The sequence below is a fragment of the Lithobates pipiens genome, unplaced genomic scaffold (assembly GCF_037356315.1).
Source record: "Lithobates pipiens isolate NorthernLeopardFrog02 unplaced genomic scaffold, aLitPip1_a1.2 Scaffold_18, whole genome shotgun sequence".
NCBI lineage: Eukaryota > Metazoa > Chordata > Amphibia > Anura > Ranidae > Lithobates > Lithobates pipiens.
Genome location: NW_027507758.1, coordinates 280,157,204 through 280,182,798, shown reverse-complemented (window position 1 = coordinate 280,182,798; position 25,595 = coordinate 280,157,204).

The following is a 25,595-nucleotide window of genomic DNA, read 5'->3' as shown; positions in this document are numbered from 1 at the left end:
CTATGTCTTGAGCTGATATTAATCATAAATATAGAGCTTTCTTCAAAGAGAAAGGTCCAAGATGTGTCAATAATTCCTCGGCTCCTCCCATCTCTGGTGACCAGGCTCTTAAATTCATTTTGGTCCGTACTGTCACATGACTTGACAAAGCGCAGGTGTGCGAAACATGTTGTCATTGTGACAGGACCATCGCAACCAGCTTGCTTTCCAGGCACTGGGAGGTGTGCCTTCCATCAGCGGCTCTCGCCCCTGCCAGTTACAGCATAGTGAGAGATGACATCGCTAATGGCCGGACAAGGTCTGTTCAAGCTTTTATCTGTCAATATCTTCAATAAACATTAAGCTTTTTTTCAAATGACTATAGTGTGGTTCACACAAGTGTTAGTTCCACCATTAACATAAGCTTTCTTGAAACAATAACTGTGGATCTAAGTGCTTTAGGAACCCTTCTTGCTTTTTATATGTCATACACGCTTTTTGCAGACTTTGCAAGGTGAAAGGATGCTCCATAAATCTTTAGTTTAAAGTTCTGTACATAATTCTGCCCACGCCATTTTTTTAATTTTGTCATAGGGTTTCTCCCTCAAAATTTATACCAGAATCAAAGGGCCTGGTATGACTGGTTCAAAGCTGGAACCTGTTCATTGAAGTCGCATGGAAGTTGGACATGAAGTTGCAGGGCAAAGTTGGATCGGAAGTCGTTTGACTTCCATGTCAATGCAGTGTGAAACCTGACCTTAGAACTGGAAAAAAATGTTTAATGTGTACTGTAATTTTAAACAGCAGTGTACAGCATGCAGTACATTTTAGATGCACACAATCCCTGTAATGTATTCCTACATCTTGGTAACTGTTTATACTGTATGTCCAAAACCATTTCAAAAGCAACATAGTCATTCCACTGAAAAAAAATCCAAGGTATATTCCCTGAGGGTCTGGAAATTTTGTTTGCACATGATTGATTACACAAGCTGGAATAGGAATTACATATTTGAGTCCTAAATGCTACAAAATGGGTAAAGCATTTGTAAGCAGCTTTCTTTAGACACATGAGAGAGAAAAGTGCATTTGTTAATTAAAAAAAAAAAAAAGCATAACAAAGGGGCAGCAATAGACATTTTATATGTTCTGTGTTTTGAAACATGGTACACAGAATCTAATTACTAAATTTGATGTGCCTCTCCAGTTAACCCTCATTAAATATTTTTTATATAGTTCTGGCTGATCTACATAGTTGCTGGTCTGATTTGGTGGTGTGTGATTCCCTGAAGTTTGTGAATTGACCTTAACAAAGATAAGACAATTTAACCCTTTCCTTAAGGTCAAAACAAATCATAAGGCTCAGTTCACACTGAGATGGGATATAACTTGTGAGACCGTAAATCGCATGACATGTGAAATCCCATGTTAGTCAATGAGAGCTGTCTTAATTAGCACTACCGAAGTTGCACTCACGGGCCATTCCATTAGGTACAACCTGTTCAATTGCTTGGTAGCACAAATTGCTAATTAGCCAATCACATGGCAGCAAGTCAGTAGATTTAGGCATCTAGACGTGGTGAAGATGACCTGCAAACCAAACCTCAGAATGGGGAAGAAGGGGCATTTAAGTGACTTTGAATGTGGCATGGTTGTTAGTGCCAGATGGGCTGGTCTGAGTATTTAAAAAACTACTGATCTACTGGGTTTTTCACACACAACCATCTCCAGGGCCGTCTTTAATATTTTCTTGCCCCCCCCCCCCCCCCCCCCCCCCATACAATTTCGCTCTCCACCTGCTTTGAGACATACAATAAAATAGCAGCTAGACTTAAAATCAGTTTACTGTATCAGGCATTGATTGTGATTGGTTGCCAGAGGTTGCAATGTATCAGTACCGCTTCCTGACTGGTAGCTAGAGGTTACAGCACAAGTTACAGCTCACTGATTAGTTGCTAGTTGTTACAGCACATGATTTCTGCTTCTTGATTGGTTGCTAGAGATTACTGTACAACAATACTGCTCACCGATTGGTTGCTAGAGGTTACAGCACATCATCTCCTCACTGCAGGGGGCAAGATATACATATGAATGCCACTTTTATTTACATATCTATGCCACCCCTATTTACATATGATTGCCAGTTATTTACATGTAAACACAGGGTCTGCAGGTGAGTCATCTGTACACAACAATAGGGCAGAGCTGGGCAGTATTAGTAGCATAACTTCACACAGAGATATCAGGACACGGGACTAAAAGTTCAAGGGACGAGGGAATTTAAACTGGGATAGGTGGCAAGTATGAGGCATCTGCTTTGGGCCCCACAGCAATGACAGGGCCCAGGGCAGCTGCCCCTTTTGCCCCAAATAACCAAGGTATGCAGAATACCATCTATGAATGCACAACACATTAAACCTTGCAGCAGATGAGCAACGGCAGCAGGAAACCACACAGGGTGCCACTCCTGTCAGCTAAGAACAGGAAATGGAGGCTACAATTTGCGCAGGCTCACCATAATTGGACAATGATTGAGAAAATGTTTCCTGGTCTGATGAATCTCAATTTTAGCTGCGACATTCAGATGGTAGGGTCAGAATTTGCCATAAACCACATGAAGGCATGGATCCATCCTACCTTGTATCAACGGTTCAGGCTGGTGGTGGTGTATGGGTGTGGGGTATATTTTCTTGGCACACTTTGGGCCCCTTAGTACCAACTAAGCATGCTTTAAACACCATGGCCTGCCTAAGTATTGTTGCTGACCATGTCCATCCCTCTATGACATCCCATCTTCTGATGGCTACTTCAAGCAGGACAATGCACCATGTCACAAAGCTCAAACTGGTTTCTTGAACATGACAATGACTTCACTGTACTCCAATGGCCTCCACAGTCACAAGATCTCAATCCAATACAGCACCTTTGAAATGTGAGGGAATGGGAGATTCGCATCATAGATGTGCAGCCGACAAATCTGCAGCAACTGTGTGATGCTATCACGTCAATATGGACCAAAAACTCTCAGAAAGTTTTAAATATCTTGTTGAAGCTATGCCACAAAGAATTATTTATTTATTTTATTTATTTATTTCAGTTACTTATATAGAGCCATCAATTTACGCAGCGCTTTACATATACGTTGTACATTCACATCAGTCCCTACCCTCAAGGAGCTTACAATCTAAGGTCCCTAACTCACATTCATACATACTAGGGACAATATAGACAGGATCCAATTAACCTACCCTACCAGCATGTCTTTGGAGTGTGGGAGGAAACCCATGCAGGCACAGTGAGAACATGCAAACTCCAAGCAGGTAGTGTCATGGTTTGGATTCAAACCAGTGACCCTTCTTACTGCTAGGCGAAAGTGCTATCCACTACACCACTGTGCCACCCATTAAGGATGGTTTTGAAGGAAAAAGGGGGTCCAGTGATTTTTTATTTGTACTAATTCTAAAAAAAAAAAAAATTGAAGTTCATCTAGGGACACAGGAACAGGAAAGTTCCTAGGGAACAGGAACAGTAGAATTAGAAACATTGGGGTTGATTTACTTAACCACTTCCATACCAAGCACTTTACCCCCTTCCTGCCCAGGACAATTTTTAGCTTTCAGCGCTGTCACACTTTGAATGACAATTGCGCGGTCATGCAACACTGTACCCAAACAAATTATAATTTTCTTCCCACAAATAGAGCTTTCTTTTGGTGGTATTTGATCACCTCTGGGGTTTTTAATTTTTGTGCTATAAACAAAAAAAGACCAACATTTAAAAAAAAAAAATCTGATGGGCACCGATAGGCAGCACTGATGGCACTGATAGGTGGCACTGATGGGCAATGATAGGCAGCACAGATGGACACTGATAGGTGGCACTGGATAGGCAGCTCTGATGAGAAGCTACTGACAGGCATTACTGAGTGGCACTTCTATGTGGCACTGACAGGCATTACTGATGGGGCCCTGATTGGCACTTTTTGGGCACTGATTGTCACTGTTGTTACAGTAGTTTTTATTTGGACAGGATGGCAGATGATGGGCACTGATTGGCACCTTTTGATGGGGGCTGTGCTGATAATCAATGTGTTGATTATCAGCACAGACACCCCCCCCCCCCCCAGACAGGGTGAACCAAGGAAAGCCGTTTACCGCCACTTCCTGGTTCACGCCATGGTCAGCTGTGATTGGTCACAGCTGATCACGTGGTAAGAAGCCTTTGTCAGGGGCTTCATACCATGATCGGAGTTGCGGTGTGTCAGACTGAGACACGGCACCTCTGATCATTGTGATTCGTGCCCCCACAGGCGCGCATCGGCTGTGTTATCCTGGGCACATCATATGACGTCCGGTCAGGATATCACAACCACTTTGCCGCCGTCATTCTGTTATATGGTGGGCGGTAAGTGCTTAAACTGCTGCGAACAGAATCTATTGCAACTGTGTATTGTAACCAGCTTCTAACTTCAACTTGTTCAATTAGGCTTTGGCAATAAAACCTAGAGCTAATTGGTTACTATCCACAGCTGCTGCAAATTCTTTGTGCACCAGTTTTAGTACGTCTCCCCCATTGAGTTATGCTGTTGATTTTAGGAGGATATGGACACTGTCTAGGGAGGGGAAGCAAATTGCTGGGAGGACACAACAAACTAAGCTAAGGGGAGGGGCATGGCTGTTGTGGGAGAGGGCATGGTTGGTGCAGGAGGGAGTGGGTCCAGTTGAGGGGATTCTCTATGCGGGACATTTAACTATGCCACAGCTGTAGTGCTTGTCATCTATCATCAAGGTGTGCACTGTGTGTCAGAGCACAGTGCCCCCCCAGGAGCCCGTGTGCAGTAAACACCTTTCATCCATGGATGATACGCCACTTCCTACATCACTGGTGTCAGTCTGAAAAGATCTCAGGAGTGCATACTATGCAAGGTGCAGGGCACAAAAGTGTATATATTGCAGGTCGCAGGGCTTTGGAGTGTATATTGTGCAGGACTCAGGAGTGGTTATTGAGCAGGGTACTGGGTTGGGTATCACATAGGGTGCAGGGCTCAGGAGTGATTATTGCAAAGGTGGGTAACACACCAGTAGAGAGCTCTACCCACAACCCCCCCAGTACAGAGCTATTCCCTCAAACCTCAATATAAAGCTCTTTTTTCAATCCCCCATGCAACTGTAGCCATGGTGTTAGCAATACTGACAAACAATCTGCCAAATCAACCCACTTCCAGACTTCATGCATCCTTTCCAGAGAGAGTAAACAGTCTTTTGCAAGCTTTATTTTTGTTGTTTTATTGAGGGGTACAACTTGGATAAGGATAGGGATATGGGATGCCGGTAGAATTATTCATTGCCATAATATTTACACATTTCAATACACTTTGAACAAAGTTAGAGCCTGGAGATTGAATGTGCATGTTTGACCTTGTCACCTTTGACCATGTAAAAGCAATGGTCTTAGATCTCTTCACCTCCTGCCCAAACTTGCTTCCTCTTGCACAAACTTGATCCCTGCTGCACAATCTTGTAGTTGCTAATTAAAGAATGACACATCCTCTTCTGTTGGGTAGTATGAACTTACTCTGAATAAGCCCATCTTTTTTTTTTTTTCTAATCTTTATTTATTTATTTTTTACACAAAATACAAAAAGAGAAAACAAATTTAAAAGAAGAGGAGAACGCATATTTCATGTTTACAAACATATCTTCTTAATTTATACATACATACACCCTCTTAACCTTATACTTCTTCTATTTTCTCCCTCGTCCCTCGTCCCTCCCCCTCCCCCCTATCCTTCCCTGCAGATATCGCATGAGGTTCATAATTTAATTATCTTTACTGACTAGGGTTATGTTTCTTTAGTATTATTGTGTTATTTCCTCTACATATCTCCAGGATTTTTTAAAATTTTTCCAGGGTTCCCATTTCCCTCCGTTACTCTCTTCTACTGTTAGATCCTCTCCCCCTTCGTTTAGACATTCCATATTTTGTATTTTATTTACTCGGAAGATCCAGTCCTGTATTTTAGGGCTTTCCTTTTCTCTCCATTTTTGCGGGATTAAACTTTTCGCGGTGTCAAGTAAAATGGGGATTAGCGAGAATTTATATTGTTTTATGGGTTCGTCTATTCCATGGAATAAAACAATCCAAGGGTCCTCTCTAATATCTTTTTTAGTTACCTCTTTTATTATATCAATGATCTTCCTCCAGTATTCTTTAATAATGGGGCAATCCCACCATATATGACCCATAGTCCCAATTTTTTTACATCCCCGCCAGCAATCCAAGGAATGTCCAGCTCCAAATTTACTCAATTTAGCTAAACATTTATAATTCGTCTCTATTATTTTGTTCTCAAACACCGTATTGTGAACTAATTTAAATATTTTCTTTCTATTTTGCATGCTACATTGTGAACCCAACTCATTTTCCCATTTTTTTATGTATGCCGGGTCCTCCAGCTCGTCCCCTTCTGAGAGTATTTTGTATATTCGAGCAATATTATTTTTTGACTTTTCTCTCTGACACAGCCGTTCAATAGGCCTTAGTTCTTCTCCACCTCGTACTGGTTGGGGGAGTTTTGCAACAAACTGACGCAACTGGAGGAACCGCCATTCATCCACCCTCATCAATTCAGTGTCCGCCCTCAGTGCTTGAAAAGTGACTAATTGACCCTTCACCAATATATCTTTTAGTTGTGCATTATTTTTTCTTATCCAGTTACCTCCCACTTCCAATTTTCCCGGTAAAAAATAATCATTCTCTTTCAAAAAAATCAAAGGTGAGTTGTATCCCCATTTGTTTTGTGTATGGGTCTGGTCCCACATTTTAAGTGCATATCGTGTTATTTCATGTGTATTATGTCCTAATGTCCTATGTTGAGGAGGATTCCATATTATTCTCCCTAAATGTGCTTGGCAAATTGCCATCTCTAAACTAACCCATCTCTTGTCATTAACCTCTTTCGCCCATTCCACCACCCGTGAAAGTACCACCGCAGTGTGATATTTTTTTAAATCCGGAAGTGCTAACCCCTCTTGTTTTTTCCCTCTCCTTAACACCGCAAAAGCGATTCTTGGCTTTTTATGTTGCCATATATACCTTGAGATTACATTTCTTAATATTTTAAAAAAGGCCGAGGGGAGTGAGATAGGCAACATTTGGAACTTATATATGATCTTCGGAACCAGAATCATTTTTACCACATTTATACGTCCTAACCACGAGAGAGGACTTGTTGAAATTTTCTTTATTTCTCGTTTAATTTCATCTAGTAAAGGAATATAGTTATTCAAGTATATTTTCCTAATCGTATCTGAGAGAGTGACTCCTAAATATTTAATCTCCTTACGCCAGGGAAAATGGAATTCTGCGCTGAGTTTCTTCTCTTCCGTAATACTCATGTTGATGTTTAAAACTTCGGACTTGCCCAGGTTTATCTTCAAATTTGATATTTTGCCAAAATTTTCCAGCAACCTCAACAAATTTGGAATTGTCCTAGGGTTGGTAATGAAAAAGAGCACATCGTCCGCATATGCTGCGAGTTTGTGCTCTTCCTCTCCAACCCTAATCCCTTTTATATCCGGGTTATTTCGTACGGAGGCCAATAGGGGTTCAAGAGACAATGCAAACAAAAGGGGTGATAATGAGCACCCCTGTCTGGTGCCATTTCCCATTTGAAACTGTGCAGATGATTCTCCGTTAACCTTCACCGCAGCTTGCGGGTGGTTATAAAGTACTTTGATCCACTGGATCATCCTTGGGCCCAAACCCATGACTTCTAGAGTTTCTATCATGAGTCCCCAGTCTACCCTGTCAAATGCTTTCTCGGCATCTATTGACAGGAATAGACCTGGGGACCCATTGTTTTTTAGGGCCTGTAGGAGGAGCAATGCCCTCACCCCATTATCCCTGCCTTCTCTCTCGGGTATGAACCCTACTTGATCTGAATGTACCAGTTCTATCATTTTTTCCTTTAATCTAGATGCCAGGACTTTAGCATATAACTTTATGTCTGCATTAAGCAAGGCTATCGGCCTATAATTAGAGCAGAGCAGGTGATCCTTACCCTCCTTTGGGATCAACGTGATTGAAGCACGCAGGGCCTCTCTCCCCATTTCATATTTTGTCCCCAAGCCATTCAAGTATTTGCAGAGCTTAGGGACTAAGATCTCTTTATATTTTTTAAAATAAATAATCGAGAACCCGTCTGGCCCCGGGCTCTTACCCGGTGCTGTATCTTTTAATGCATTATAGATCTCCTCCTCTGTAATGGGTCTGTCCATATTATGCCTGTCAATATCTGTTAAGCGTGGAAGTTTTGCTTTATACAAAAATTCTTTGCTTTTCCCCTTTTCCCCTTTGCCTTGTACCCCTTTCTGGCCTACATTGTACAGGGCTTCATAGTATTGCTTAAAGGCCTCCGCAATTTCCTTAGTTGTATACACCGTCTTCCCACTTTTATCCTGTATTTTTTCGATGAAATTAATCTCTCTTCTCTTTTTAACCTGTCGAGCCAAGTATTTACCTGTTTTATTTTCTCCCAAATACCTCTCTCTGGCTCTCCCCTCTAAAACCCTCCTTGCTTCCTGGTCATACATATCTTTTAATTCCTCTCGCTTGTTGTTCAATAAATGAAAAAGTTCCTGATGATGCTCCTTTTGTTTTTTTTGTTCCTGTTCCAATCTATAGACCTCCTTTATAAATTTTTCTCTTTTCTCTAGACTTTCTTTTTTTTTTCTTGTCCCTATGGAGATGAGGATACCCCTAATATATGCTTTGTGTCCCTCCCAAAGGGAGGCCTCCGTTATCTCACCCGTGTCATTCGTTAAGAAATAGAATTCTATTTCTTTCCGTATTATTTCTGCGATTTTTTTGTCCTGTATAAGGTTCTCGTTTAATCGCCAAGTAAATGGATGTCTATGTATTCCAGGTATCCTCATCTTCATTAGCACCGGGGAGTGGTCTGATAGGGATATTATTCCTATCTCTGTTTCCCTCACGGTCTCAAGCAGTCTATGGTCGACCATTATATAATCCAGCCTGGAGTGCGTCCCGTGCACTGGGGAGAAAAAAGTGTAATCTTTTGTTTTTTCATGTTGTATTCTCCAAGCATCTATTAATTGATTTTGTCTCAGTTGGAGTTTTAATGCTTTCATATTTTTCCCACTTATCCCCCTTGCACGAGACGTACTATCCAGAGATGGATCCATACCAAAGTTGAAATCACCCGCCAATATTACATCTCCTGTTTTAAAGTTTGCAAGATTCTTCAAAATTTGTTTCAAAAATCTAGTAGGATTTTCATTTGGACCGTAAACATTGGCCAAGGTAAATATCCTATCCCCGAGTTTTCCTTTCAAGAACAGATATCGACCCTCTGGATCAGTCTGCCTATCTATCACGGTGAACTTTGTGTGTTTCTCAAACCCGATCGCCACTCCCTTGGCCCTCCTTATTGGGGAGTCTCCATAGAACCATTTCGGGAAGTTGTCAGAGAACAGCTTAACGTTTGTATCCTGAGTTAGATGGGTCTCTTGCAGAAACACCACCTCTGCTTTATATTGCTGTAATTCCTGTAGTAGTTTATATCTCTTTATAGGCGAATTCAGGCCTTTAACATTATATGACACAAATTTCACCTCTGTCATCTGAGACTCCCAAAGGAGGTACTTAGTCCCCCCCTTTTAATCCTGTGAGTCATTAGAACCCCCTTTTCTTTATTTTTTATTTTTATTTTTTTTCCCTCTTCTTCTTCTGCAAGGAATATCTTTTCCCCCTTTTCCCTCCACCCCCCCCTTCCTTTCCCTCCCCCCCCCTCTGGCCCCATTCCGGCCTTTGCTTTGCATTATGGACCTCACACCCTTCTGCAAGCAATATCTATCAGGTTATGGCTCAGGCTACGGCACTCCCCCTCTGTAGTCCCTATCCCCTTCGCCTCAATGGGAGAAGGGGAACACCCTCTACAGAATAAGAGTGATGGAGCCAGAGCCCCGCCCAGACCCTCCATCACACTATCCCCCCTCCACCCGCTTCCCCCCGGCACCCCCCCCCCCTTATCAGCGCAATCAAACCTGCAGCAGGTGAAACACTGAACAGAACAGGATAATCAACACAACCATACTGATTTCAGTGAGCAACACTAAGTTTGCCTAACAATAAAACCGTAGCTCCACTGGATACAGTGAGCCAGAGCTAAATAAGGAAAAAAAAAAAAAAAAAAAGAGAGGGAAAAACAAAAAATCTCAAGAGCAGTCATATTCCCCCCCCTCCCCTTCCCCCATCACCACTTATTACTATATTTCACGGGGGTCTAAAGGTATCTTGGGGGTTGGAATTCCCACTTGGTTACAGAAGTCCTCCAGTTCATCTAGGAACTTTAATCTAATAGTTCTTCCCTCTTTCTGCACCATAAGGGCTGCCGGGAACCCCCAGCTGTATCTTATATTTGCTCGTCTCATTTGTTCCAATAAGGGTTTTAGTCGTCTTCTCCGTGCTAAAGTTCCCGACGACAGGTCTGAAAAAACCTGTAGCGTTGTCCCTTCATATTGAACTGGGGGTAGTCCTCTGAGTTTACTCCAAATCTTAGCTTTGTCTTCATAGAGATGGAATTTTATAATCACGTCTCTTGGTACCTCTTCCTTTATTCCTGGGGGTTTCCTCACTCTGTGCACCCGATCTATCTTTAACTCTACCCCTTCTTCTCTTCCCAGAATTGGATTAAATATCTTTCCCATTTTTGTTCCTAAGTCTTCTCCCTGTTGTTCTGGTAACGCTCTGATCCTCAAGTTTTGGAGTCGATTTTGATTCTCCTGTTCCTCCATTTTATAGAGGATATCCCTGTGTGCCTCCTGCATTTTTTTTACCTGCGTTTTTAAGTCTAGTATCTCCTGGGCCTGTCTACTTGTTTGTTCTTCGACTTCCTCTACTCTTCCTAACAAATGCCCCATGTCCGTCCTTACTGTTAAAATTTCGGCTTTAATTGTGTTTTCTAATTTCATGAACATTTCCATCATTTCGCTTTTGGTTGGTATTAGGGATATATCCCTCAGCACCTTTCTTCTGCCCTCCATGTCTGAGTCCCTCTCCTCCCCTGAGGTGTCTCCCCGCGTCTCTTCTAATTTTCCAGTGTCTTTCCTCTTCTCCTTAGCACCCTGTTTTCTTTCTATTCCTGGGCTTTTTTGGCTTGTCTCCTTGAGGTATTTCTGGATCGTGCTGGTATTTAGGCTTTCCCTCGGGGCTTTAGGGTCATTCGTTTTTTGGTTTCTTCCTTTCATGTTGCCACTCTTTATTTTTCGCTTCCCCAGCTTTCCCCTTAATTTAACTATTTCCAGTAAACAGGGAAGGAAAGCAAAGCCGCAGACAGCCCTCCTTTCTTAGTGTCCTACCAGGACCATCTATTAATATCTATAGGGATCCGGGTTTAAATTCCCTTCCTCAGAGATGTATGTGTTAGTGTTTTACTGGGAGCTCTGGCCTCAGCCCACCAAGCCGCCTGATCTTTACCACTCCGTTTGCAGCCCTTTATACATAGTCCTTTACGTTTTACATCACACTCTGTGGTGAATTGGTATATCTGCTGCGGGTATACAATTTTAGGGAGAGATCACTTAAAACTTTCATAAGGTGCGGTCCGTCATTGTCAATTCAACATAAATCATGATAAATGCCGACCAATTATTCACCACACACACCCCCCTTTCTTTCCTTTCAACACTGCCGTCTCGTCTTTCTGGTGGATGTTTTAGTCTGTGATGCATGCATTTTTAGGCACAGCAAAAAACCTATATTAACTTAAGCTTAATTGATTTCAAAGCTCAGGGAAAAAAAATAAAATAAAAAGGATCAACTGCCGGCAGACCAAAGAAAGACAATACGTAGTAAAATAACGATCGTTTTCAGGGCTTTAACATGTATTTTCAAGGAGTGCTTATTTATCAGATCTTCTTAATCCTTCCATTCAGCAACTGTCCTTGACATACAGAGGGACTCCTTACTGCTTTCAGACACTCTCCTTCCACATTGTTCAAGGCCCCAAATCTATATTTATTTCACTTCTGTATTGCTTTTGTTATACTATCCGTGTATCTCCAGTCCTTACAGTCCACAACATTCAGATCAAATAGGAAGGGATACTCTTAGTCTGACCTGTTCGTAGCTGTTCATTGCTCTTCCCTTCTGGTCCTCTTTCTGGGCTCTGTGGTCCACTGGAGAGGTACGACAACAGAGGGCGACGTGGGGGGGGGGATCCGGGGGGGTCCGCATGCTCCGGCGGGGTCCTCCGTCTGCCGTCAATGCTAGGCTCCAGATCTCGCTTATGCTGTCAGGCAACTCTTCCTCAGCTGTTCCTCAGCTGGGACCGTTCGTGCGGCGTGCGGCGGGGAAGGAAGCATGATCGGCGGGGTCAGAGTGACGTCATTACGGAGCGTCGCACTCTCTCACAGCGCTCTGCTCCAGCTGGCTCGGCAGGGCTTCCTCCATCTACTCGTGTGAGTGCCGCCGACTGGCCCCTCCCCTCTCACGTACGCATCATCACAACCGATGTGAATAAGCCCATCTACTGGCTCTGGTGGCTCGCTGCTACTGGGCCTGAGCCCTGCAGAATCTCTCCCCGGAGGCCTAGTAGGTTAAAATAAAAATAAAAGGATAGGGCGCGCTATGGGGTTTGTTAACCAGAGAGTATATATAATATAATGTAATGTAGGTAAGAGCAGCCTCTATTTTGTTTCCATCCTAATGGATGAAACAGTAAGAAAGGTGAGATAGAGGAAATAGATATGGCGCTATACCTTTTTAAACTCACTAAATATAGGTGTCAAAAAAAATGTACAGATTTTCCAGCTTGCTGGCTAATAATTTTAAACTCTTAAAATCCTGAATGAACCAAGATATACTAAAATAATAAACCCAATAAATAATATAGTGCTAAAAATCAGTCAATATTAAATAGTGAATACACAAGTGAGTATAAATTTTCCAGCGTGCTGGTTAATAAATTAGTAAATAAAATAAAAATAAGAATAAGAATAAGAATAAAAATCTATATAAATGTGAATTCCACAATAAAATAAATAAATTAGATAGCTGAGGTAAATGGATGAATGATAGATACTATGTTACTAAACTCAATCTATAATCAACAGTGAAATTCTAAAAATTATACTCAAAGTGCCTGTGACTGTGGTTATGGCGTAACCAAGTGCCTTGGTTTGCAAATTCAGTAAAATGACCATAAAACAAAACCAAAAAAAATTCAAATTTGTACAGTTGTGAACACAAGTGAAAAATGAAAAGTGCAACGAATATATACACTGTGTTAGGTTTCAAAAAAATTCCCAAGTAGAGATAAGAAAATTGGGAAGAAAAGTATAAGTAATAATAGAGATTTAGTCCATAATGTGAAAAAATAAGTAATAATAGAGATTTAGTCCATAATGTGAAAAAATCTTGCGGTGACAAATCAGATATGAAAGTCTAATTGGGTAAAAATTAAAAATAAAAATTAAAATTAAATAGTGAAAAAGGATTTTCTATGTATAGAAGAGGAGTGGAGGGAGTAACTTCGCTATCCGTTCGTATTTATGAATTTTGCTCTCACCAGAAATACGACCCCGTCCGGGGTGGATCAGCCTCCACAGTATAAGCCACTGTGTCGCTTCTTGGGCTGTCTTTGCTGTAATGCTGGGGAGATCCCTCGTTCCTCCGTGGGGATGTTGTACCTCGTATTACATGTAGTAAAAAAGAGGACTTTCCATGGTATAGTATGTTTGCAACTCAGTTTATTTGTAACAACTTAAAAGTACTCACATTTAGTACGATAAAACACGTATTGTAAAAAGCGTTCGGAACTTCCGCTCGGCTAGCACGCCGTTTGCACTGGAGGTGTACGTATCTGGCCACGCCCTACGCGTTTCGTCATTCAGACGTCATCTGGAGCCAGATGACGTCTGAATGATGAAACGCGTAGGGCGTGGCCAGATACGTACACCTCCAGTGCAAACGGCGTGCTAGCCGAGCGGAAGTTCCGAACGCTTTTTACAATACGTGTTTTATCGTACTAAATGTGAGTACTTTTAAGTTGTTACAAATAAACTGAGTTGCAAACATACTATACCATGAAAAGTCCTCTTTTTTACTACATGTAATACGAGGTACAACATCCCCACGGAGGAACGAGGGATCTCCCCAGCATTACAGCAAAGACAGCCCAAGAAGCGACACAGTGGCTTATACTGTGGAGGCTGATCCACCCCGGTCGTATTTCTGGTGAGAGCAAAATTCATAAATACGAACGGATAGCGAAGTTACTCCCTCCACTCCTCTTCTATACATAGAAAATCTTTTTTCACTATTTAATTTTCATTTTTATTTTTAATTTTTACCCAATTAGACTTTCATATCTGATTTGTCACCGCAAGATTTTTTCACATTATGGACTAAATCTCTATTATTACTTATTTTTTCACATTATGGACTAAATCTCTATTATTACTTATTTTTTCACATTATGGACTAAATCTCTATTATTACTTATACTTTTCTTCCCAATTTTCTTATCTCTACTTGGGAATTTTTTTGAAACCTAACACAGTGTATATATTCGTTGCACTTTTCATTTTTCACTTGTGTTCACAACTGTACAAATTTGAATTTTTTGTTTTTGTTTTATGGTCATTTTACTGAATTTGCAAACCAAGGCACTTGGTTACGCCATAACCACAGTCACAGGCACTTTGAGTATAATTTTTAGAATTTCACTGTTGATTATAGATTGAGTTTAGTAACATAGTATCTATCATTCATCCATTTACCTCAGCTATCTAATTTATTTATTTTATTGTGGAATTCACATTTATATAGATTTTTATTCTTATTCTTATTCTTATTTTTATTTTATTTACTAATTTATTAACCAGCACGCTGGAAAATTTATACTCACTTGTGTATTCACTATTTAATATTGACTGATTTTTAGCACTATATTATTTATTGGGTTTATTATTTTAGTATATCTTGGTTCATTCAGGATTTTAAGAGTTTAAAATTATTAGCCAGCAAGCTGGAAAATCTGTACATTTTTTTGACACCTATATTTAGTGAGTTTAAAAAGGTATAGCGCCATATCTATTTTCTCTATCTCACCTAGTAGGTTAAAGCCTATCTTTTAGGAAATGGACTACTGATCCTAGTCAGCACAACTTGCAAACCATGTGCCAGCCAGCCACACTGATTTGACACAGATCCTCACAGTCTCTTCTCTGATCCAGGACTCTTCACTACAGGGCGTGGCGATCCTCTTTCCAGAGTGTCATTCAAGGTCTAGATCTATCCTGCAGGAAACAGATAGATCTCCTCGTAAAGTGGCTTGGCAATGATTTTGCTGAACATGCCAAAAGGATCAGAGACATTAATATAAACCACCCTGAGATAGGCCTTACAAACATCTGAAACAGATTGGATAGATGTTATGGCTCACCAGAGGCTATAGAGAGTACACTGTTTAAAAGGATAGAAGACTTCCCAAAAATACATAGCAGAGGTTACCAAAGACTCAGAGAATTCAGTGACCTGCGTATGGAGTTACAAGTGGCCAAAGCAGAAGGGGACTTACCTGGCATTTCTTATCTTGACTGCTAGAGGTATTAACTCAAAAACATCCTTATGAGTTACACGAAAGATGGATTACTCATGGTTGTAACTACAAAGGTATACACAATGTGCCCTTTCCACCCTTTAGAGACTTAATGGACTTTGTAGACAGACAAGCAGGAATGAAAGATGACCCCAGCTTCATTTTTCCTGTGTCTTATACCACTTCTTTGAGCCCTAAGCAACTCAGAGCTCCAGTAGCAGTGCACAAAGCTAACATTTCTTCCCACAGGTTTGCAGAGTCTCAGCCAGAGGATCAAGACACCGATCCTACTAAGTTCTGCCCTCTGCATAAGATGCCACATCCTCTTCTGAAATGCAGAGCCTTCAGGACAAATAACATCCAGGATCGCAAGGCTTTCCTCAAAGAGAACAACATCTGTTACAAGTGCTGCGCTTCGTCCACACACTTAGCCAAAGACTGAAAGGTCAGTGTCAAATGTACAGTGTGACAGCACAGAGCTCAACACAGCTCTACACCCAAGACCTACTCCAAGAACCTTCCCCCCTGTCCATGGTGACAAGGAGCAAGGCAGGAAGACCAAAGACTCTAGTACAGACGCAATAGCAATCTCTTTACAGTGCACTGAAGTCTGCAAAGGAAGTACAGGTAGCAGATCCTGTTCTAAAATCTGTCTAGTGAGAGTTTACCCAAAAGGACGCAGAGACAAAGCAGTCAAGCTCTACATCATCTTGGATGATCAGAGTAATAAGTCACTAGCCAGACCTGTGTTTTTTGACATTCTAAACCTTAAAGGCCCTAGCAGCCCTTACTCCCTTAGGACCTGTGCAGGTACAGTGGAAACGGCGGGGAGAATTTCAACCTACAAATTTAATCTCTGGATGGTAAGACATGCCTACCCTTACCAACCATAATAGAGTGCAACCAGATCCCAGACAACAGATCGGAAATTCCCACACCAGACGCAGCAGCCACCAGACTCACTTGAACCACATAACACATCTCGTACCAGAACTAGATGATCAGGCTCAGGTAATCTTACTCCTAGGGAGGGATATCTTGCAAGTCCACAATGTAAGAAAACTGATCAACGGCCCTCAAAACACCCCATATGCCCAAAAATTGGATCTCGGGTGGGTCATTATAGGTGGTGTCTGCCTGAGAGGTGCACACAAATCGACATACTACCCTGCTCACTAATACCCTCGAAAATGGTCGTCCTTCTCTTTTCCAACCCTGTCAAAATCACATCCTCAAAAGGAACACAAAAACTCTGTACCTCTTCCTTTCCCCTCTGTGACAGCAATACCTATGATGGCGACCAAAGTGACTTAAGATACACAGTGTTCAGGAGAACAAAGGAAGACAACCAGGTAGCAATGTCCATTGAGGATAGGCTCCAGTGGCGGCTCGTCCATAGGGGGCACCTGGGTGCCGCCCCCCTCCAGGCAGTCACAAAAAAAATGCAAAAAAAGGTCCTTAAGTGCACTGTGTTCGGAAGCTGGACACAGTGCAACGCCAAACACAGTGCACTTATGGGAAGCGCCACGTCTATGCAATCACAAGATTGCAGACGTGGCTCTTCATTTGCAGGTGTTTAGCCCGTTTTGCGGTGCTTTCTGAAGCGCCGAGTAGCTTCCGCCCGGCGATCATAGTATCTATTACTATGGCCGGGTGGTTGGATTGACATCTCAGTTTGATGTCACTTCCTGTTTCTCTCTCCAATTGCGCCCATGGGAGAGGAAACCGGAAGTATGAGAGGGACGGACCTTTCCACAGGAGACACCACTGGAGAGGACAACACACGGCAAGGTAAGTAACGGGGGAGTCCCCCCACCAGGGAGTCCTAAGACTCCCTGGCAAATCGGGTCTCGGGACCCACTTCCTGATTGGCCAGGAGGAGAAACAGGAAGACATTAGCGAATAATAATTCGCTAATGTCACACAACTGGATGAGGTCAAGGCGCAGTGCTCTGCACCCCGAGCCCACCCTTTTTTGAAGCCAATTAGAGCCTCAGGCTCTAATCATGTGCCTAAAAAACAAAAAAACACATTGAAATCCATGTGTCTGAGGCCCTGCATGTAGATTAGGGTCCGGCTGCATGAATTAGGGGGTGGCGCCCCTAATGGAGCGGACGCCACTACCGAGATGCCAGGGGTAATAATGTGAAGTTGATATTTCTGTTTGCTACTAATTGTGGATATACCTACAGCAGGGGTGTCCAAACTTTTTTTCAAAAAGTGCCAGATTTGATGAAGTGAACATGCGTGAGGGCCGACCATTTTGCCTGACATTCTTTGAACCATTAAAATTAAATGCAAATTAACGAATACACTGCCCAACAAGAATTCTCTTGCCTTTGTGGCTTTGTGTGGCAAAGAGTCTAAGGATGAGCTTGGGCGTGTTATTTGGATATAAATATATTTCTCTTGTGGCCCCCAATGAATACCCGAATGCTGCTCAGGACTAAGGATGAGCTTGGCGTGGTATTTGGATATACTGTATTTATCAGCGTATAACATGCGCAGGCATATAACACGCACCTTCACTTTAAGAGCAAGTTTCCAGTGGCGGCCTGTGCATTGTGGGCGCATGGGCACCGCCCTCCTGACACCTCTGCCGTCCTCCCTATTCATGTGCCCAGCCCCTTTCAGGACACAGGACACAGGAAATACTAGGGTGGGGATAGGCGGGGGTGTGTATTTTGAAGCACATGATTAGAGCCAGATGCTCTAATAGGCTTCAAAATAGGGTGGGCTCGGGGCGCAGTGCACTGCGTTCCGATCCCACCCTGTTGTGTGGTATAGCGCATTCATTTTCACTATTTTCACACTAACGTTCCTCCCTGACAATCAGCAGGCAGGTCAGTGAGACCTATCTCCCGATTGGCCAAAGCATTTGGTGATCCTATTGGATGTCTAATGCTTTGGCAAAAGAGGAGTCACGGTGCAGGAAGCCTGAGGAGCCAAGCGGACACAGGAACCGCACCCGCCGCTTCCTGCCACAACAGAAGAGGAGGAGGAAGCCCAGTCACTCAGTAAGTGCCGCTGGACCGGCCATGGGGGGGGGTTAGTGAAGTGACAGTCAAGCCGAGGGACGTGCCTATCTGCATTTGATGGGCACAAGTGGCTGCTTATACTGGGCACAAGTAGTTGCATTTGATGGGCACAAGTGGCTGCATATATTGAGCACAATTGGCTACATATACTGGGCACAAGAGACTGCATATGATGGGCACAAATGGCTGCATATTATGGGCACAAGTGGCTGCATTTGATTGGCACAAGTGGCTGCATATTCTGGGCACTAGTGGCTGCATATGATGGGTACAAGTGGCTGCTTATGATGGGTGCAAGTGGCTGCTTATGATGGGGCACAGTGGCTGCTTATGATGGGGCACAGTGGCTGCTTATGATGGGCACAATGGCTGCATATGATGGGCACAATGGCTGCATATGATGGGCACAATGGTTGCATTTGATGGGCACAATGGCTGCATTTTATGGTCACAAGTGGCTGCATTTGATTGGAACAAGTGGCTGCATATGATGGGCACAAGTGGCTGCATTTGATGGGCACAAGTGGCTGCATTTGATGGGCGCAAGTGGCTGCATATGATGGGCGCAAGTGGCTGCATTTGATGGGCACAAGTGGCTGCATATGATGGGCACACGTGGCTGCATACGATGGGCAAAAGTGGCTGTTTATGATGGGGCACAGTGGCTGCATATGATGGGCCTAGTTGCTGCATATGATGGGCGCAGTGGCTGTGTTTGATGGGCGAAATGGCTGCATATGATGGGCACAGTGATTGCATTTGATGTGCACAGTGGCTGCATTTGATGGGCACAAGTGGCTGCATATTATGGACACAAGTGGCTGCATTTGATTGGCACAAGTGGCTGCATATGATGGGCACAAGTGGCTGCATTTGATGGGCACAAGTGGCTGCATTTGATGGGCGCAAGTGGCTGCATATGATGGGCGCAAGTGGCTGCATTTGATGGGCACAAGTGGCTGCATATAATGGGCACAATGGTTTCATATACTCGGCACAAGTGGCTGCGTATGATGGGCACAAGTGGCTGCATTTGATGGGCACAAGTGGCTGCATATAATGGGCACAATGGTTTCATATACTCGGCACAAGTGGCTGCGTATGATGGGCACAAGTGGCTGCATTTGATGGGCACAATGGCTGCATTTGATGGGCACAATGGCTGTATTTGATGGGCACAGTGAGGCTGCAATTGATGGGGGGTTTAGTATTTTTCAGTTTGTTTGCGCCCTTGTACAATTTTGAGCACCAGCCGCCACTGGAAGTTTCAGGAAAAAAATAATTATTTTAAATAAAGAACTGTGAAGCAAAATTAGGGCCAGTGGCCATCAATGCAACCTAATCAGTGCCTATCTGCATTCTCACCATTGCCATAAAATGCAGCCTCTGAATACAGCCTCGCCATTGCCATGAATCCAGCCTCACCATTGCCATGAATGCAGCCTCACCATTGCCATGAATGTAGCCTCTGAATGCAGCCTCACCATTGCCATGAATGCAGCCTCACCATTGCCATGAATTCAGCATCACCATTGCCATGAATGCAGCCTGACAAGTGCCAGGAATGCAGCCTCACCATTGCCATCAGTGCAGCTTCATGCAGCCTCACCATTGCCATGAATGTAGCCTCTGAATGCAGCCTCACCATTGCCATGAATGCAGCCTCATCATTGCCATGAATTCAGCATCACCATTGCCATGAATGCAGCCTGACAAGTGCCAGGAATGCAGCCTCACCATTGCCATCAGTGCAGCTTCATACATGCCCATCTGCAGCCTCAGAGGTGACAGGGAGGGGGGCGGGACGAGCGCCAACAGATTTCATACAGGAGAATCTCCTGTTTACTCAGCAGCCTCTTTAATACAAAGTCTTGACTTATGATAGACAGAATAGACAGAACAGTCATCCAATGCCAGCCCAGGAGACAGGACTTCCTATTACAGAGGCTGCGGAGTTAAACAGGAGATTCTCCTGTATGTAATCTGATGGCACTCATCCCACCCCCTCCCTGTCGCCTCAGAAGAACAATAAATATGGTATATATCTTTTGTGGCCCCGCAATGAACATATATATATATATATATATATATATATATATATATATACAAATTACCAGTGGGGCCATATGAAACAGGAACACGGCCGCAATTGGCACATGGGCCAGACTTTGGACTTGCCTGACCTACAGAGTACAGTATGTTACCACAGCATTTCATATTTCTGCGATGTGTCTGTTGTACCATGTACTTGTGTTAAAACATATCATGTTCTCTTTGTATTGCTTCCTTTGTGTGAAATACCTGATGACCCTGCCAGTCCCCCTGCTTTCCTAATTAAAACTGATCCACGCTAGGCTTGAGGGCCCATACTTCAAAGTGTGGTTATTTTTCTGGCTGTGCTGGGAGAACAGTGGCCAAGACTTGTGCTGACATAGCCCCCTGTAAAGCTAATAACTGGGAAGATCACTGTAATGCTGTTTCTCTACCCCAGCTCTCTAAGCCCCTCCCACAGCCCCTCCCACAGCTGAGAACAGAGATTATATGAACACTTATAAAAAAATAAAAATAAAAAACAAGGTACCTTATTTAAAATAGCTTAATGTATATATATTTAATAGATTGGGTTGTTTTACAAGGTAAGGGTTCACCTATACTTACATACCTAAACTCAATCACAACCGAACATGAAGTAGAGTGAATAAGGGCTACTGCTGATTTGTGGACTGTATGTATTCAATTAGACTTGTTTTTGGATAAAAAAAAGTAGAGTCAGTTCTGAAGAAATTGGCTGTTGTTGACCTAAGGTAAATTAGACCCAGGAGCCAAATATGAACTGAATATGACTTTAGCTTGTAATACAGCAATTAAAGCATAGCTTACAGCAAATGTACAAGATACATCACATGTGATGAGTTAGATGACAGGCTGTAACTCATAGATTTAGAAGTCTAAGTACTATTAAATATGGTATGTCCTAAATTATCTTGCCAATGCTCTTGCTGATTATGTGAAATCTTGATTTATTTTATTTCAAAAGATTTAATATGATTAATTGTAGATATGTAGCTGCCATATTTAGCGTAAAAATGCTGGCTCACTGAGCCTAGAACTCACTCAGAAGTGTTGGATAAAAAGAGGAACAAAATGTAAAATCTAGTTCTCTCTGTTTGTAAACTAGAGTGTGCATTTTGTTCAGCATGCCAGGCAGATCTCTTTGATATCCCAAGAAGGGAACTGCTGATTTTGACCCACTGCTAAAACAAGAGTCAAAATACGAAGTGCGCGGCCAGAGTACATTGGTGGAGGAGAGCTCTAGTACATTGATGGAACTTTGTGCACATTATGGTGGATCAGCACATCTATCTCATAGTTTTTCTATAGACTTTTCTGTTTACCAAACATGTGTACACTTTGTTATGAATTGTTTCACAATTTTGATTACTGTATTACAGGATTATTAGTTGTAGTATTGCTTGGGTATGTACATGGACTCAATAAACACTACTAATGTTTGTTGTTTGTTTCTATTTAAGTAGCGCAGTACCGTTTTTTTTTTTGATTATTTGTTGTATTAAGTGTAGTAAAAATGCTTTTTCGGTGACAGCAGCAATGTGGTATTCTATTTAAGCACATAGCACATTTTATTTTAATTTTTAGATTGCGCTAATTGAGGATTTGTTATTGGTTAGTAGTAGGTGATTTACTATTGACTCCTTACCTCTGCATCACTAACTACTCACTCAGCGTGATTTAATGCTAAACTCTGAATCATTAAGGGCCTCTGAACTCTTAATCACTTACTACTGATCCCTGAACTTTGAATCATTTACTACTGACCCCTAAACTCTGTGTCACTTACCACCGACCCCTAAACTCTGTGTCACTTACTACTGACCCCAAGTCATTATTGACCTCTGAACTCTGCATCATTTACTACTGACCTCTGAACTCCGAGTCACTTACTACTGACCCTTGAACTCTGCGTCACTTACTATTGACTCCTGAACTCTGCATCACATACTACTGACCCTTGAACTCTGTGTCACTTACTATTGACCCCTGAACTCTGCGTCACATAATAATGACTCCTGAACTCTGCTTAACATGCTATTGACCTCTTAACTCTGCATAATGTACTACTGACCCCTGCACTCTGAACCATGTACTACTGACCCCTGAATCTTCACAGTACTCCGGACACTGAAGCTCTTCTCATCCTTAACTTCCCTGGTCCAGTAGACAGGGCTATTATTAGCTGTAAATTAGCCCTATATAAAGTTATGCCTAATTATAAAAACCAAGCATTAACAGCACTTCATATGAATAAAAACATATTCAACAGTATGATATCTCATCTAGTGCAATGATTAAATACTCTGATATTATGCTAATTTCAACACAAATTATGAGAGCCAGTGTCCACTAAAATGTCCGTCAATCCACTAAAAGATAGCGTATATATAGAGTGGTATATAAAGTCCACTCCTCCTATTGACAATTCAGTGAAGTAAAATACATGTGTTACTAAAGATATGTTGGCATTGCGCTGCCCCTATATTAAATAACCCTCCGAGGGTGATAAGTATAATGCCTAGTTACATAAATCAATAGTGTAATATAAAAATATATATATATATATATAAATGTCTACTGAATAATATCAAAAAGTGCAAAGTGCTACATTAAATAAAATAAAATAAACACACCACAGAGGTGATAGAATCCAAATAGATGAAAATCAAGTGAACAAAGGTAAGGAACTAAAAACAGACTCTTAAAAAATTACTATTTTGATAAAGTGCAGAGAAAATGCAAAAAAAAAAAAAAAGTAAACGCACTACAGAGTCAATTGAAAACCTCCACGGAAACACAACTGCTTCAATTGAGTGCAAAGCCAAAAAACAGTGAATTGATCATAAAGTGCCAAGTGCGTCTTATAAATGTGCAAATAAGTAAACACTCTCCAGAGGTGATATAAGTGAACCACCCTAATAATAAACAAATGATATACAAGAAAATAAGAGAGTATACCTAGACCAAAAAGAGGGTACCCTCTCCTGATCACATGGGAATAAACTTTAGAATAAACAAAAAATATATATAGAATAAACAAAAAATATATATACAGTGGTGTGAAAAAGTGTTTGCCCCTTCCTCATTTCCTGTTCCTTTGCATGTTTGTCACACTTAAGTGTTTCGGAACATCAAACCAATTTAAACAATAGTCAAGGACAACACAAGTAAACACAAAATGCAATTTGTAAATGAAGGTGTTTATTATTAAAGGTGAAAAAAAATCCAAACCATCATGGCCCTGTGTGAAAAAGTGATTGCCTCCCTTGTTAAAACATACTATAACTGTGGTTGTCCACACCTGAGTTCAATTTCTATAGCCACACCCAGTCCTGATTATTGCCACACCTGTTCACAATCAAGGCATCACTTAAATAGGAGCTGCTTGACACAGTAAGGTCCACCAGAAGATCCTTAAAAGCTACACATCATGCCGAGACCCAAAGAAATTCAGGAACAATTGAGAAAGAAAGTAATTGAGATCTATCAGTCTGGAAAGGGTTATAAAGCCATTTCCAAAGCTTTGGGAATCCAGCGAACCACAGTGAGAGCCATTATCCACAAATGGCGAAGACATGGAACAGTGGTGAACCTTCCCAGGAGTGGCCGGCCGCCCAAAATTACCCCAAGAGCGCAGCGACGACTCATCCAAGAGGTCACAAAAGACCCCACAACAACGTCCAAGGAACTGCAGGCCTCACTTGCCTCAGTTAAGGTCAGCGTTCATGCCTCCACCATCAGGAAAAGACTGGGCAAAAATGGCCTGCATGGCAGAGTTCCAAGGAGAAAACCACTGCTGAGCAAAAAGAACCTCAAAGCTCGTCTCAATTTCTCCACAACACATTTTGATGATCCCCAAGACTTTTGGGACAACATTCTATGGACCGATGAGACAAAAGTGGAACTCTTTGGAAGGTGTGTGTCCAAGTATATCTGGCGTAGAAGGAACACTGCATTTCATAAAAAGAACATTATACCAACAGTAAAATATGGTGGTGGTAGTGTGATGGTCTGGGGCTGTTTTGCTGCTTCAGGACCTGGAAGACTTGCCGTGATAAAAGGAACTATGAATTCTGCTGTTTACCAAGAGATCCTGAAGGAGAATGTCCGACCATCTGTTTGTGTACTCAAGCTGAAACGAACTTGGGTTCTGCAGCAGGACAATGATCCTAAACACACCAGCAAGTCCACCACCGAATGGCTGAAGAAAAACAAAATGAAGACTTTGGAGTGGCCTAGCCAAAGTCCTGACCTGAATCCTATTGAGATGTTGTGGTATGACCTTAAAAAGGCCGTTCATGCTCGAAAACCCTCTAATGTAACTGAATTAGGACAATTCTGCAAAGATGAGTGGGCCAAAATTCCTCCAGGACGCTGTAAAAGCCTCATTGCACGTTATCGCAAACGCTTGGTTGCAGTTGTTGCTGCTAAGGGTGGCCCAACCAGTTATTAGGTTTAGGGGGCAATCACTTTTTCACACAGGGCCATGATGGTTTGGATTTTTTTTCACCTTTAATAATAAACACCTTCATTTACAAATTGCACTTTGTGTTTACTTGTGTTGTCCTTGACTATTGTTTAAATTGGTTTGATGTTCCGAAACACTTAAGTGTGACAAACATGCAAAGGAACAGGAAATGAGGAAGGGGGCAAACACTTTTTCACACCACTGTAGTAGTAAACGCACTACAGAGCCGGCTGTAACATACGTTATATCAGAATGAATCCGGCCTCTATAGATTAACCACTTCCCGACCAGCGCACGACGATGTACGTCGACAGAATGGCACGGGCAGGCATATTGGCGTACAGGTACGTCCAATATTCGATGCCGCCCTGCCATCGGGAGCGCGCCGCTGGCGGCGCACTCCCGCGCTGGT